Source organism: Pan paniscus, chromosome 13, assembly GCF_029289425.2.
Source record: "Pan paniscus chromosome 13, NHGRI_mPanPan1-v2.0_pri, whole genome shotgun sequence".
Lineage (NCBI taxonomy): Eukaryota > Metazoa > Chordata > Mammalia > Primates > Hominidae > Pan > Pan paniscus.
In genome coordinates, this window is record NC_073262.2 from 126,773,583 (window position 1) to 126,788,076 (window position 14,494).

At 42.8% G+C, this 14,494-nt stretch overlaps 1 pseudogene; it reads left to right on the plus strand.

Moving 5' to 3' along the window:
- The first annotated feature begins 12,067 nt into the window (after nt 1–12,067).
- Nucleotides 12,068–13,704, plus strand: LOC100992887 (ubiquitin carboxyl-terminal hydrolase 21-like; annotated as a pseudogene).
- Nucleotides 13,705–14,494: the final 790 nt, after the last annotated feature.

Below are 14,494 nucleotides of genomic sequence, written 5' to 3' on the forward strand. Positions count from 1 at the left end.
CATATTCTCTAATCACACAGACCAACTTGGGTATGATATGGGAGGCAACTACACAAGGGTGTGAAGATTAGAAGCAAGGCTCACTGGGGGTCTTCTTAGAGACTACCTACCACACCTTTCCTCACCCCTAATCTACACTGCTTAGATTTCCTTTCTATCTGCAGCACTGACTTGCTGTGACAGATTAGGCAAGAGCGGGCCAGGGGAAGTGAAAGCTGGGACCTCAACCATTGACTGTTGGGTTGAGAGGTGGGATAAGCCTCCATACAGGATGCAGAGAAATTACAGTTTGATAAACCAAACAAAGCACCTGGAGAAAGTGACAGTCGATGGCAGAGATAGTTGTAGAAAATAGTCGACAAGACATGGAGGAGGCCACACAACATACAGAAGGGTGCTGACAAGTAGGTGGAGACCAGTGACCAGGATCCACAAGCAAACCATATTTGAAGATTAAGGTTGCAATAAGCTGAAATCCTGTTAAGTCCGTAATGGAGTATTCAGTCCCATACTTTAGATACCCAAACAGGACTCTGATCCCAGAGAGAATTTTGTCAAACCCATTACTTGTCTTGGTCATCGCATACAAGACTGTGAGTTGGTACGTGCCTTCCTTCCTGATACTCTAATTTCATCCTCTTGCATTTCCAGTCATGCTCAATAGCATATACTTGCAAGAACACTGCACACTCTTTTCTTTCTCCTTGCTTCCGGCAATGGTAAACCTTCTTCATTGAATGCACATTTCCGTTTTGCCTGACCAACTCCTTCTTTTCCTCTAAAGTTAATCTCAGCCTAACCCCTTTCAAGGTGACTTACCTGACCACTTCCATCTGCCTTGACTATCCAGGTACTCTCCTTCAGAACCCCCTTATAACCTTCCACAGATCTCTGACACTGCACTCACCCCTGTCTCCCCAGGGGCCTCTGAGCTCCTTGAGGGCAGAGACAGAGCCTTTTGTTTGCTGTATTCTCAACACCTTGTCCAGGACTTGCCATATCAGAAACCTCATTAACACCTTAATAGATTAGTGAAAGGAACTGCCTGGGAGGCTTTTTCCCAGTTTCTTACTGCAATGTCAGAATGGAGGATTTCCTCCACCATGCCTTAGGAAAATTAATAAAAAGTGAATATTCTCAGGGACTCAGTCCCAGATCACCACCTAGGATTGCATAGGGTGTGACCTCACAGGTGCTGTAACTGCTGAAGCAAGAAATTATGCCCCAAGTATAAGTATTATGCCCCATGTATAAGTCTGTTCTCACACTGCCTTAAAGAACTACCTGATGCTGGGTAATTTATAAAGAAAAGAGATTTCATTGACAGAGAGTTCCACAGGCTGTACAGGAGACATAGCTGGGGAGGCCTCAGGAAATTTACAATCATGGCAGAAGGGCAAAGGGAAACAAGCACATCTTCAACATGGTGGCAGGATAGAGAGAGAGAAAAAGGGGAGGTGCTACACACCTTTAAAGAACCAGATCTTTTGAGAACTCTATCACAAAACAGCACTAGGGCGATGGCACTAAGACATTAGAAACCACCCCCGTGATTCAATCACCTCCCACTAGACCTCACCTCCAACACTTGGGATCACAGTTCAACATGAAATTAGAGTTGGGACACAGCCAAACCATATCACCCCAGGAGGCAGTGTCTTCGGGCAGTGGCAGGCACAGGGATGCCATAGTACATGGAAGTCAGGAGGGGTGAGGAAAGCCCACAATAACCTGGACGTGGAGATGCACTCAGGCAAAGGCTCCATTTCACACAGCCTTCCTTGCAGGAAAGCGTAGTCCTGTGACTAAATTCCGTTCAGCAGAACCTCAGTGGAAATTGTGTTAAATTTTTGTAAACTGTCCTTAAGTGGAGTGTGTGCTCATCCTTTCTCCTCTCTGCTTCTGGCTGGAATGTGGACGTGTTGGCAGGAACTGGAGCAGCCATTTGGACCATGAGCTAACCATGAATGCAGGCCTCTTGGGGAACAGCAATGAGACAGAATCATGGGAATGATACCATGGCACCCCTACTGGCCTTGGGCCACCTATTTCAGACTTTTATACGAGAGGGAAATATAGTTATATATTTAAGCTATTTGTTAGGGGGGAGGGTCATGTGTAGACAAACCTAATCCTAGAGAAATATGGGCAGTTTGTATGACATTCCCAGGAATTTTGAGCTCCTTAATGTCTTATAACCCAACCATATTCTTGGACTTGAAGGTGTAACATTTGTATCCATTCAAGATTTTACTCATTCAAGACTTGTGGTAGAGGGGATTCCATACAGGCAGACTGAGCTTGGGAATAGATAGCAGTTGCAGATGGATACCCCTGGGAAACTCTGGCATTCTGAAGAAAGAAAATGCTGGTGACTGTGCTTGTGGCTTCTGATGGAGCCACATAGTCTTAATGCTAGCCAACACCCTCCTTCAGGAGTGCCCATGTACCTGACTTCATCTGGTGTGGTGTAGAACTACAGGCAAAACTGACCCAGGAAAAAAATAGGGTGGTGATGATGGGGTTGACAGAACAGTTTCGGGGTGAAGACTTTCTTTGAATCTCCAAGGAGCCCAGAAGGCTTTTTAGACTATAAAGATCCATCTCCTGAATCTATTTTACCACTCTGAGGGGATGTTTTTGAATTAACAGACTCCCTGTAAAGTTGCAAATGCAACAGTCATCTGTACCTTACTGATAGTTGCTTTAATTAGACCAAGTATTTGCAGTGGTCAGCTTCAAAAGAATAGAGTTTGCAAGAAAGCAAAGGTAGGGAGAAAAATATGGTGGTTCATTTGGAAGAAGACAGGCTTGCCTTGGGCTTAGTGATTCAGAGCCCAGCAAGGCTAAGGGTCTGCAGGGTGAGGAGGAGAGGACTGTGGGATGGGCTGTGGAAAGACTTGGTCACTTTTCAGTTGGCTCCTGCTCCATTGGGGTTGCCGTGCCCTGAAAATCACCTCAGTGCTGTCCTTGGCACATCTTTGGTGCCTGGAATTGTCAGAGCTGTGATGTCAGGACTTGCCTGGAAGCTATGGACTACAGCCAACAATGGCTTGGCCTGGGCCCATGAACTGACGGTGGCAGCCATTTAGTGAGTGCTACTGATGAGGAAACTGAAGCTTAGTGAAGTTAGGTAATTCACGCAGGCCACAGATGGCCAAGCAGTCTGACCCCACTTAGTCTGACCCCAAAATGCAAGCATCCTTAGTGTAGGGCATCCAAGGGTCTTTCTACCTGGTTTCTGCTCACTCTTTTCAATAGCCAGAGAGAAGACAGGGAGGAGCAGAGGACGAGAAGTGCAGCCTCTTGCTGCACAAGGACACAGAGGGACAGCTCAGCCCCTCCTCTACTGACTTCTGTCCCTAGTCCCTCACTTCTCTCTCCACTCTCTATCATTCTTGGGAATTTTCAGTAGTTTCCAAATCTGGCTGCTTAGGCAAATTTTAAAAATATAGATTCCAGGCCCCAAGTCAAGGAGCCTTCTAATTTTGTTGGCTTTGGTGACAGTGATTTGCAGCCCAGGCTGAGGATAGGAGGGGAATGGGGTTGGAAGAGCCTCAGAAATCTCCTTCTTAGATGCTTAGGCCTCTAGTGCATGAAGTTCTTTGTGATAAGAAAACAAAAACAAACAAACAAAAAACACCACCCCTGTGTAAAGCCAGTGAAGTGGGTTGAGAGAAACACCATCTCCTGTTTAGTGACTGACTATGATATTTTAATCACTTCGACATACTCACAAGTCACATGGAAACCAAGCATTCCTTAAAATGCTTCCTGGGTTTTCTTAAACATTTTATTCCCTTGGATAATAGGGAAGCAATTTTGCTGACTTAGGAAAACATAGAAAAATAGGTGAACTTTGCCTTGGTCTTCCTTCATCACTGCCTCCTCTGAGAGGTTTCCAGGGCTCTCATTCAGTCCCACAGATGCTCCAGACATGCCTCCTGCACCCCTTCCCAGCCTTGGACCCTACAGGTTATGCATTGTCTTCCTCTTTCTACCTTCTTTGCCCCCAGCCTCACCTCAAATCCTCTTGTTCCCTTAGGCCAAGACAGCAGCTGCTTGCAAAGCAAGCTAATAAGTGGATGCCCTTTGAGATACCGGTGACTCCGTGCATCCCTGGAGAGCCCTACACATCCGGAGCTTTCACCCTTCTCTGTTTGCTTATAGGATTGGTTGCTGATCTTAGTAAGAGGCCATTGCTAAGGAACTCAATACTTCCCTGGAAAGGAATCAAGAATTGATGACATGACTGAAACACAGGATGCTTGGTATTTTTGAAGTCTGGCTACTAGTGACTAAGGATGAAAGTGTAGACTAAAACAACAACCCAGCTTTTCAGTGTTACTCTGCATCTATTACACTGAAGTATTTTTGAGTAAAGTAATAGCAAATTATGCTCTGTTCAAGAAAAGTGACAGTTGTCTGCTTTTGCATGAGCATTCAAGGACAGCAGAAAGATGCATGGAGTGCCCTTCTGACTGTTCCCACCAGGAGAGGCAGCTATGAGATGGGCCCTTCAATGTCAAACTCTATTAGCCTTAAGGATACACACTGTGATTTATGGGGATGAGGAGGTTTGCTTTAGGATCACAGAATGTTAGAGTCAGAAGGGACTTTCCAAAGTGAATTTTCTTTTTTTTTTTTTTTTTGCTGATAGGAAAATTGTTTTGCCATCTCTGAGCACCCCTGCCAGCTCACAGGAGTTAGAGGTAGCTCTAATGATTGCCATGTCTTGAGGGATGGAAAGAAAGATTAAACACCTTCAAAAAATGGGGAACAGCAGATACTGGGTGCCCTCCAGAGTCTTCTTTGTATGCCCTTCAGTAATCAGCAAAATTGAATTAATTACTGATGGCCAAGGACCCTACTGGTATTCTCAAGCGGAGATGATAGTGATCCATTTATGGAAAAAACGTCCTCAGATCCCAAGGGACCTGTTGTTTTCCACAACTGTACTTTGTTCAGGATACACCACCATAGATGAACACCATACTTGCAGGATAGTGTATTATACCCTTGACATGGTGAGCAAGCCCAACTTAAAACCCCCAGAATACCCACTGATATGGTTTGGCTGTGTCCCCACCCAAATCTCATCTTGAATTGTAGTTCCCATAATTCCCTTGTGTGGGACGGACCCAGTGGGAAATAATTGAATCATGGGGGTGGTTCCCCCATACTGTTCTCATGGTAGTAATAAGTCTCATGAGATCTGATGATTTTATAAGGGGAAACCCCTTTGGCTTGGCTTTCATTCTCTCTTTGCTGCTGCCATGTAAGATGTGCCTTTTGCCTTCCACCATGATTGTGAGGCCTCCCCAGCCACGTGGAACTATGAGTCCATTAAATCTCTTTTCCTTTATAAATTACCCAGTCTCAGATATGTCTTTATCAGCAGTACGAAAACAGACTAATACACTCACCCTGATATCAGAAAGACAATGGCCAGAATCATATGTTCACATATATTGCTGGGTAAGACCTCTTTCTAAACAGTAGACAACTGTAAGATGCCCTTTCAATTCTTGCCCCACTGGGCTCTCCATTCCCTGTATATCCAGCCTTTTGTCTACTTGGCTATTGAGATCTGGACATCATATAATAAATAGCTCAAAGTCCCTGTGGCAACTCCCTTTCCCAATGACTCAACTCTGACAGCTAACATGCACTTGCTGTGAAGCTTACTCTTTGCAAGGTTGGTCCTGCCACACAGGTTTTTATTTTTAATCTAAACACTTCCAGAAATCACAAGGTTTAGAATTATTTTCCCCTGACTCACACTCAGATTAGGATTCTGTGTTTATTATAAAACTGTTGTTTTAGGAGCATTTTGGGCGCAAAACGCCAAACCTAAGAAGTTGAAGTTTAACCTCCTGGTCATAAGAAAGGAGCTCAGTCTATTCTTGGACCTTCTTGGTGTTGAACAGACAGAGACATGGGTTTTGAAAGACGGTGTTCTAATTTCTCATTAGGTCAGGCTTCAACCTACAATGGGAGTTGTTGGAAGCCTGACAGCCATTGTAGAGTCCCAGGGTGGATGCTTGAGACTGCTATTGTGAAAACAAGGCAGGAAAAGGATTTTTTCCCCCTCATACATCACTTTTTATCACATGACCCTGTAATCACACACTTTTCCCTTTATAGCATGGCCTATCCTTCTCAAAGCACGTTCACAAACAGCACCCCTTCCCTACTCCTGCCATAAACAGGCATGAAGAGGGACCCAGAGAGCCTTCTTGCGTGTCCATAACACGACCCCACCCACCTCCCAATGCACACGACCTTTTCACCACCATCTGCCAGGATGCTATTGGGACAAATCTCGGTCACCATTAGGAAGCTAGGATTCCCCCATCTCCACCAGGTCCTCCCTCATCTCTAGTCTCTCACCTACATACAGCACCTGTATATCATCCATCTAGCCCCATCTCCCACTCCTGCACAGAGCAAAACCTTGCCATGGGACGCACTGGAACTCAAGATTTGTTATCAGCAAAATCGCCCATATCCCTCCCCCGACCCATCAAACTTTCCTACCTTCTTACCCTGTCTGAATGCTTTCTCTGCAGCTGTCTTCTATCTCCCACAGCCCTCATGGCATAAGCCCGAGGGCTTAGAGGTGGGGTAGGTGTTGTCCTTGGTCCTTATTGCCCTTCTCCCAAACCATGCTCATACTCTCTTTCCTCCCCTTTTCCCCTCAATTTTGAACCCCATGCTATCAGACTAAACCACTTGCTACCCTCCTTACTCCAGCCATCTATAGACCTGCAGGTCACTCACCCCTGTTTCTAGAAGAGTTTAGCTCCTGGCTCAGGGTCACTCTCCCCAGTGCCACATTCATCATGACCCTGGAGGATTTCACCCACTTAGGTGATCCTTCTCACCCCTGGTCTCTGAGGTCTTTTCCAATGATTGTGTCCTTATCCTTCCTCATCCACGCATCTCATGGTCTCAGCCTCTCCATAGCCACAGATTTCACTCTCCCATATGCTCAACTTCAAACACCTCCTTTTCTGACCCCATTCTCCCAGCTATTGATGTTACTCCCTCTAGTATCTCGGCTTCAACAATTCTTCAGTTCTATTGAGATTGCATTGGTTTGCTATCACTGCTGTAACAAATAACACATATTTAGTGGCTTAAAAAAACACAAATGTGTTGTTTTACAGTTCTGGAGGACAGAAGTCTGAAATCAGTTTCACCTGGCTAAAGTCAAAATGTTGGTAGAACTGGTTCCTTCCAGAGGCGCTCAGGGGAGAATCCACTTCCCGGCCTTTCCCAGCAGCTGGTGGCCACCTGTATTTCTTAGCTAGTGGTCCCTTCTCCATCATCAAAGAGCATCACTCTCTCACTTCAGGTCTTTGGTTGAAAGTTATCCTCACTGTTACATTCTGTCCCTTATTTTGCTTTTTCTTTGTTTTAGCATTTTTTTGTTTTGGTCTCATTAGTATCCTCCACCCATCCCTGATACCTGGTCTAGATATTAACCTCCATGAGGATAGGGAGTTGTTTTGTTCATTGATGTGTCTAATAATTTAAGACAGTAGGTGCTCAATACATATTTACTACCAGAATAAATAAATTTTAATCTCACTACTTTTATAAATCAATGCAGGGAATTAAATTAATAATTACTAAGAGGACAGGCATTGTACTAGACATTGGTATAGGGTTGTCAGTTTTAACAAAATTACTAGCTGGAAACAATTTATCGAGTAAAGATTGTTTATCTTATGGAACATTTAATGATGGAAATCTGCATTTACATTCCTTTTATTACCAAATAAGTGTAATTTTTTTAAAAACCTCCAACAAACCACAGAGTTTGGTTTTTACTGATTCAGGACTGGTTCTGTTATAGCCATTAAACCAAGATTACTCATAGCACAAAAAATTTTTTTCAGTCTGGTATTCAATACAGAAGTTAGAGCAATTATAAAACTAGTTCTTACATAGAGCAGCAGGTTCCCTGTGGAAAACACATTTCCACTTATCAAAAAATGACATTCTGTCGAGAGATATGAACATCACGTCCAAAATACCAACTCTCCTCCCAGAGAAAATTTGGAGGGAGCCCCTTTCTTTTCACATTGACAACCTCCAGATTTGAATTACTCATCAAAAGATTTATCACGATCAGACAAGTGCAAAAGATTCAGAGCATGATATGGTGAATTCTAGCCATTCCTTCTACAGTTTGAGACCTCTTAGATTCACATTTGTGCTGTGGCAGTAAATTTATGATCTACATAAACAAGAAGCTCATTTTTCTGCAATTTGTCTATGGCCTTCATGCCAGAGATTATAGCATCTTTTTTTTATTGTACTTTGAAACCAAATTAAATCTTTACAATTCTTGATTCAAGGTTGATGAAGTTACCGAAAGTTTCTTGCTTTTTTAAAGTTCTGCAACAAATAATTTAAAATTTTGCATGTTCTTTGATTTATAACTCCTTAACTAGAACTTTACCCTAAGAAAATAGTCCTGTAAATGGAACTTAATGGAACGTATTCAGGCATTGGAAACAGATAGGCCTGGGTTCTGATCCAGACTCAAGCATTAATATCACATCCACATGTGTCTTTTTTGTTTCAGTTTTCTCACCTGTAAGATCAGAATAACACTGTATATCTTTTAAGATTGTTGTGAGATTTAGATATATTAGAAACACAGTCCCCTAGGCAGGTCTGGTCCATAGAAAGTGCTGAAAAATGATAACAATCAAGAGTCCCACAGAGCTAAAACATGACTTACAATGTTGAAAATTTTGGAACAAATGAAATATCCAGCAATAGGGGATTGTGAAATAAATTTTGGTAAAGCCATGCAATGAGACTTTCTGCAGCTATGTGGAAAGACATTGCAGAAGAATTGTTAATGACCTAGAAAAATGTTCATGATAAAATGTTACGTGAAATTCCACTCGTAGGTATAGGAGTAAAACAGGTAGTCAAACAAAAACTTGTAGGTAAATGTTCATAAAAGCATTATTTGCAAAAGCCAAAAGGTTGAAAGAACCCAAATGCCCATCAGCTAATGAATGGATAAACAATATATTGTATGTCCATACAATGGAATATTATTCATCCATGAATGAATGAAAGTATTGATACATGCTACAGTATGGATGTACCTTGAAAACACCATGCTAAGTGAAGTGAAAGAAGCCAGATGCAAAATCACACATTTTTTATTCCATTTGTATGAAACACCTAGAATAGATAAATCCATAAAAACAGAAGGCAGATTAATGATTGCTATGGGCTAGGGGTGTGAGAAATGGGGCGGGGGGGTGACTGCTAATTGTGTATGGCGTTTCTTTTTAGGGTGATGAAAAAGTTCTAGAACTAGAATAGTGGTAATGGTTGCACAACATTGTGAATGTACTTGATGCCACTGAATTGCACACTTTTAAATAGTTAAAATGGTAAATTTTATGTGTATTGTATCAAAATAAAAAATGTTACCTGAAAAAACATAGCTTGAAAACTTGTGTTTACAGTGAAATATTATTTATATCCACTTATACGTGCACACACACACACAGGAATTTATACACCAAAATGTTAGTAGTGGTTATTTCTCACCATGATAGCACAGGTGATTTTTAAAATCATTTGCACTATCTTAATTTTTTCAATAAGTGTGTATTACTTTTATAATAAGAGATGAAGTTTAAGGATAATAAAAGATGAAGTTTAAGGATAAAGAATCACAAAAACAAAATTGCTGAATAAATGTAAAAGATGAAAGTAGACCTGATATAGTTTGGCTCTGTGTCCCCATCCAAATCTCATCTTGAATTGTAATTCCCAGGTGTCCAGGGAAGTACCTGGTGGGAGGTGACTGGATCATGGGGGTGGTTTCCCCCATGCTGTTCTCATGATAGTGAGGGAGTTTTCATGAGATCTGATGGTTTTAAGTGGCAGTTTTGCCCTGTGCACACTCTCTCCTGCTGCCATGTAAGATGTGCCTTGCTTCCCCTTTGCCTTCCACCATGATTGTAAGTTTCCTAAGGCCTCCCCAGCCATGCAGAACTGTGAGTCAGTTAAACTTCTTCTCTTCAAAAATTACCCAGTCTCAGGTAGTATCTTTATAGTAGTGTGAAAACAAACTAATACAAAACCCAATACTGACCTGCCCTTATGTTTATACAATAAAAGTATTGAGCAGTATTTCATAATTACATCCTGTGTGCTGACAGTTCTGAAGGGTGCTTTGCTGCATAGAGCCAGCCACGTCTGCCTTTCACACCCGAATTTATGTAGAATCAAGTCCCATACTTTACATCTAATTTGCAAATCACTGTAGTAACGCATAAACTTAGAGAGTAAGTAGACATAATTGCACCTAAGTCATGGCATGACAAGATAACTATAACACTTACCATACATACATATATATATATGCCCTACTTTTAAAAATCTCATTGTTTTTCCTAAAGGGAGCACTCAAATCCTAGTCAGTGGGGTTCAAAACAAGACAATTAGCAGTTCTACTTATAATTGCCTTCATTTATCTTATTAACCCCATGAGGAAAACCTCATTATTCTTATTTTATACAGGGTGAAATTTGGACTCAGTTGAATCACTTCCTTGGGTTCAGGATGTTAGTAAATGGTAGGCCCAGAATTCATACACAGGCTTGTGGGAAACTCAAGCTCATACTCTACCTGAAGTCACTGTTGCCTTGTCATTTCATGGATGGAGGAGCAGATGTTCAGAGAGGTAACCTAACTGGGCCAAAGTCACAGCTAATGTATGATAGACTTGGGATTTGATCCTCGTCTAGTGAATTTCACCAATCTCAGCTGCCTCTCGAGCATTTCTTGATGATACTGACTACATTGATATCATTCTCTTTCAGGACACCAAAAAGACCATGATACAATACAACCTCAAAGAACTAGTAAAAAGATAACGGGGACTTCAGAATAAATAGAACTTATACGTGGAGAGAATAATGGTTCAACTAAGAATAAAGGTCTGACATGAAGTTCTAAAATGTTCCAAGTTCAAACAGATGCAAATACTTTATTTTAAATGGTATGATCACATAGAGATAACACTGAAATATGATCTACATTAAAATTTGAGTGGCAATGCAAAATGAATGAACTCTCTTAAAGACAGAATGAGACAAAACTTGGTAGGAGTCTTGCAGGCAGAGCCACCTGCCAGTCTGGCGTGCCATCCGGAGCCATTGTTCAGCAGACATAATCTGTGTGACAGCAGATTTTTATATTCGGGCCACATCCCTCTTGCTCCATGGATAATCTAAAGGTGAACCCTATCAGACCATGTTCTCTAGCCTCATTTGAAGGAGGGAGTTTAGTGTAGAACTTTTCAGCCTGAAGAGAAAACATGTACTGTTTTCCTTCACTTGCAACCTTTCTAACATAATGGATGATTCCCTTAGATGAATCTACCTCAGGTCCTATTTTGCACTCTCCGTCATGCTTCTGAATTCTTCTCAAACCCTGCTCAAAGCCCATCTGGGAGCTCTCCAAGCTACGTATTAACCAAGTGACCTTGGTATCCTTGTTGCTTCATTGCAAACATTTGTGCTAAAATGACATTTCTTTCCCAAGACACTGACCACATCATCCAACCTACTCTTTTTCTTCAAGAAATCTCAATGACATTCAAACTCAATGACTTGACCTTCTGGTTCTTCCGTGTCTCACTTCACGCCTCTGCCAGCCTTTGCCTCCTGTTCTTGTCTCCTCTCACACCTCCCTGCCCTTTTGTTCAGCCTCTCCCTCTGCCCCTCTCAGCTGCCTTTGTGTTTTTGTTCTCAGGTTTTCTCGTGTGTTCCCAGTCACCTGTCTTGGATGCAAGCTTCTCCCTCAGCCTTAAGCCTTCAATCTCTGTCATGCTCACTTGATTTCCTGTGTGCCCAGAGCGGTACCCCAGTGATCCAGGACCTCACCTAGCTTCCATTTTCTTGTCCCCAGCCTGTGCAATGGAAGGCTGGAAGGGAGTTATTCACTAAGAGAGCTGCACGCTGAGATGGCCAATTTGAACACATATCCAGGCATGAGAAGATAAGCCAGAGGAGCCCTGCTTCCTCATTCATCCACTGATTCCTCAGTACGTTTGTTAAGAAGTCATTTCACAGCTGGGCGTGGTGGCTCACGCCTTTAATCCCAGCACTTTGGGAGGCCGAGGTGGGCAGATCACGAGTTCAGGAGATCGAGACCATCCTGGCAAACACGGTGAAACTCCGTCTCTACTAAAAATACAAAAAAATTAGCAGGGTGTGGTGGTGGGTGCCTGTAGTCCTAGCTACTCGGGAGGCGGAGCTTGCAGTGAGCCGAGATGTCACCACTGCACTCCAGCCTGGGCGACAGAGCGAGACTCCATCTCAAAAAGGAAAAAAAAAAAGTCATTTCATATCAGACCCTGCGCTGGGTGACTAGCACGTGTGTGAATGTGTTTGTGTTTACGTGTTATTTACAATGAGTCATGGCAGGGTTCTTGAACTTTCTTGGTCACAGCACCCCTAGTCTGTTAGTACTATTTTTATGGCTCCACCAGTCTGAGAGTAATAACTAACAGTTCTTTTTTTTTTTTTTAACAATTAGGCTTAAACAACTTAAGAAGTACATATGGATTAACAATTTGGTAGACATTTGAAAAACATTCTTCTCTGGATACAGCCAGCAGGATACCCAAGAGTTCCTGACATTCCTTATGGAGCGACTACACCTTGAAATCAACCACGGAGGCCGCGGGGCTCCACCAGTCCCTGCCCATGGTCCAGCTCCCTCTCCACCCCACCAAGGGGAGTGCTCTGCTAAAAGAGTCTGAGTTAAATGATGATGACTGGGCCAACCTAATGTGGAAGCGTTATCTGGAAGAACAAGAGGACAGCAAGATGGTGGATCTGTTTGTGGGCCAGTTGAAAAGTTGTCTCAAGTGCCAGGCCTGTGGGTACCACTCCATGACCTTCAAGGTTTTTTTTTTGTGACCTCTCCCTGACCATCCCCAAGAAAGGATTTGCTGGGGGCAAGGTGTCTCTGCCGGATTGTTTAAGCCTTTTCACCAAGGAAGAAGAGCTAGAGTTAGAGAATGCCTCAGTGTGTGACCCACATTGGCAGAAAACACATGGTGCCAAAAGTTGACAGTACAAAGATTCCCTTGAATCTTCATGCTCCATCTGAATCGATTTTCTGCCTCCTGAGGCTCCATCAAGAAAAGTTCTGTCGGTGTAGACTTCCCACTGCAGTGACTGAGCCTAGGGGACTTTGCCAGTGACAAAGTCGGAAGTCCTGTCTACCAGCTGTGTGCCCTTTGCAACCACTCAGGCAGCATCCACTGTGGCCACTACACAACCCTGTGCCAGTGCCAGACTGGTTGGCACGTTTACAATGACTCTTGTGTCTCCCCTGTAAGTGAAAACCAGGTGGCATCCAGTGAAGCCTACTGTTCTACCAATTGACGCAGGAGCCACCCCAGTGCCTGTGACACCCCCTCTAAGCCCTGGCCCCTGTGAAGCCCTTTAAACACCCTTAAGCCCCAGGATCCCCATATATCTCAGAGACATCTATTTTTGTGTCTTTTAAGTCAGAGAGTGGGGAGACGGTGGTTGTAGCTCCCATTATATATTTTTTCAAATTAAAAAGTACCTTTCCAAGTGGAGGATCCCTGGTCTCCCAGTCCCATGTACAGAGCTCACCAGGCCCCTGCCCATGTACAGCCCCCAGACCCTCTGTAATCTCACTTTTTGTGAAAAAAAGTGTACTTAAAATTTGAAATGTATTTAAAATTGAAAAACATACTTTGAAAAAAGTATTTTTATTTTATTTGCAAATAACCACGGTTACTTACAAATGGGATTTATGTGCATGTTGGTCACTGCACAAATTCTCAAACCTTAGAATCAGATTGGATACCACCACCCTCATTTTCCATTCCATACTGCATGCTTACTTGCATTTTAAGATAGTGACCACTAAATTCAACTTTGCCAAAAATATGACATTATGAAAAAGAATGTAGCATAATATAAATTTGAACCTCAACACCTTTGAGCCAGGAGTTCATGTGGTATCTGACCAGATGTTGTGTTTCTCTAGAAAATTTAAAATATCCTATAGCAACCCTATGAATTTGCTGTGGCACCCTGGGGTGCCTCAGTGTACAGTTTGGGATCCGTGGGACATGGATTCTGTTCTCCTGTTTTTTTATAGTCTGATAGAGAAGAGATGTCATATAAATAAGGAAGGATAGATTAGGTGCTATAAAAAATTCAACAGGTTAGAGCAGGGGTTCATTTGTGATATCATGAGCCAACAGAATAACAAAATAAAATGGTAGTGACTATGGAGGGTGCCTTTTTTTTTTGAGTCAGGGTCTCACTCTGTTGTCCAGGCTGTGGTGCAGTGGTGCAATCATGGCTCACTGCATCCTCAACTTCCTAGGCTCAAACGATCCTCCTACCTCAGCCTCCCAGGTAGCTGGGACTACAACCATGTGCCACCACAG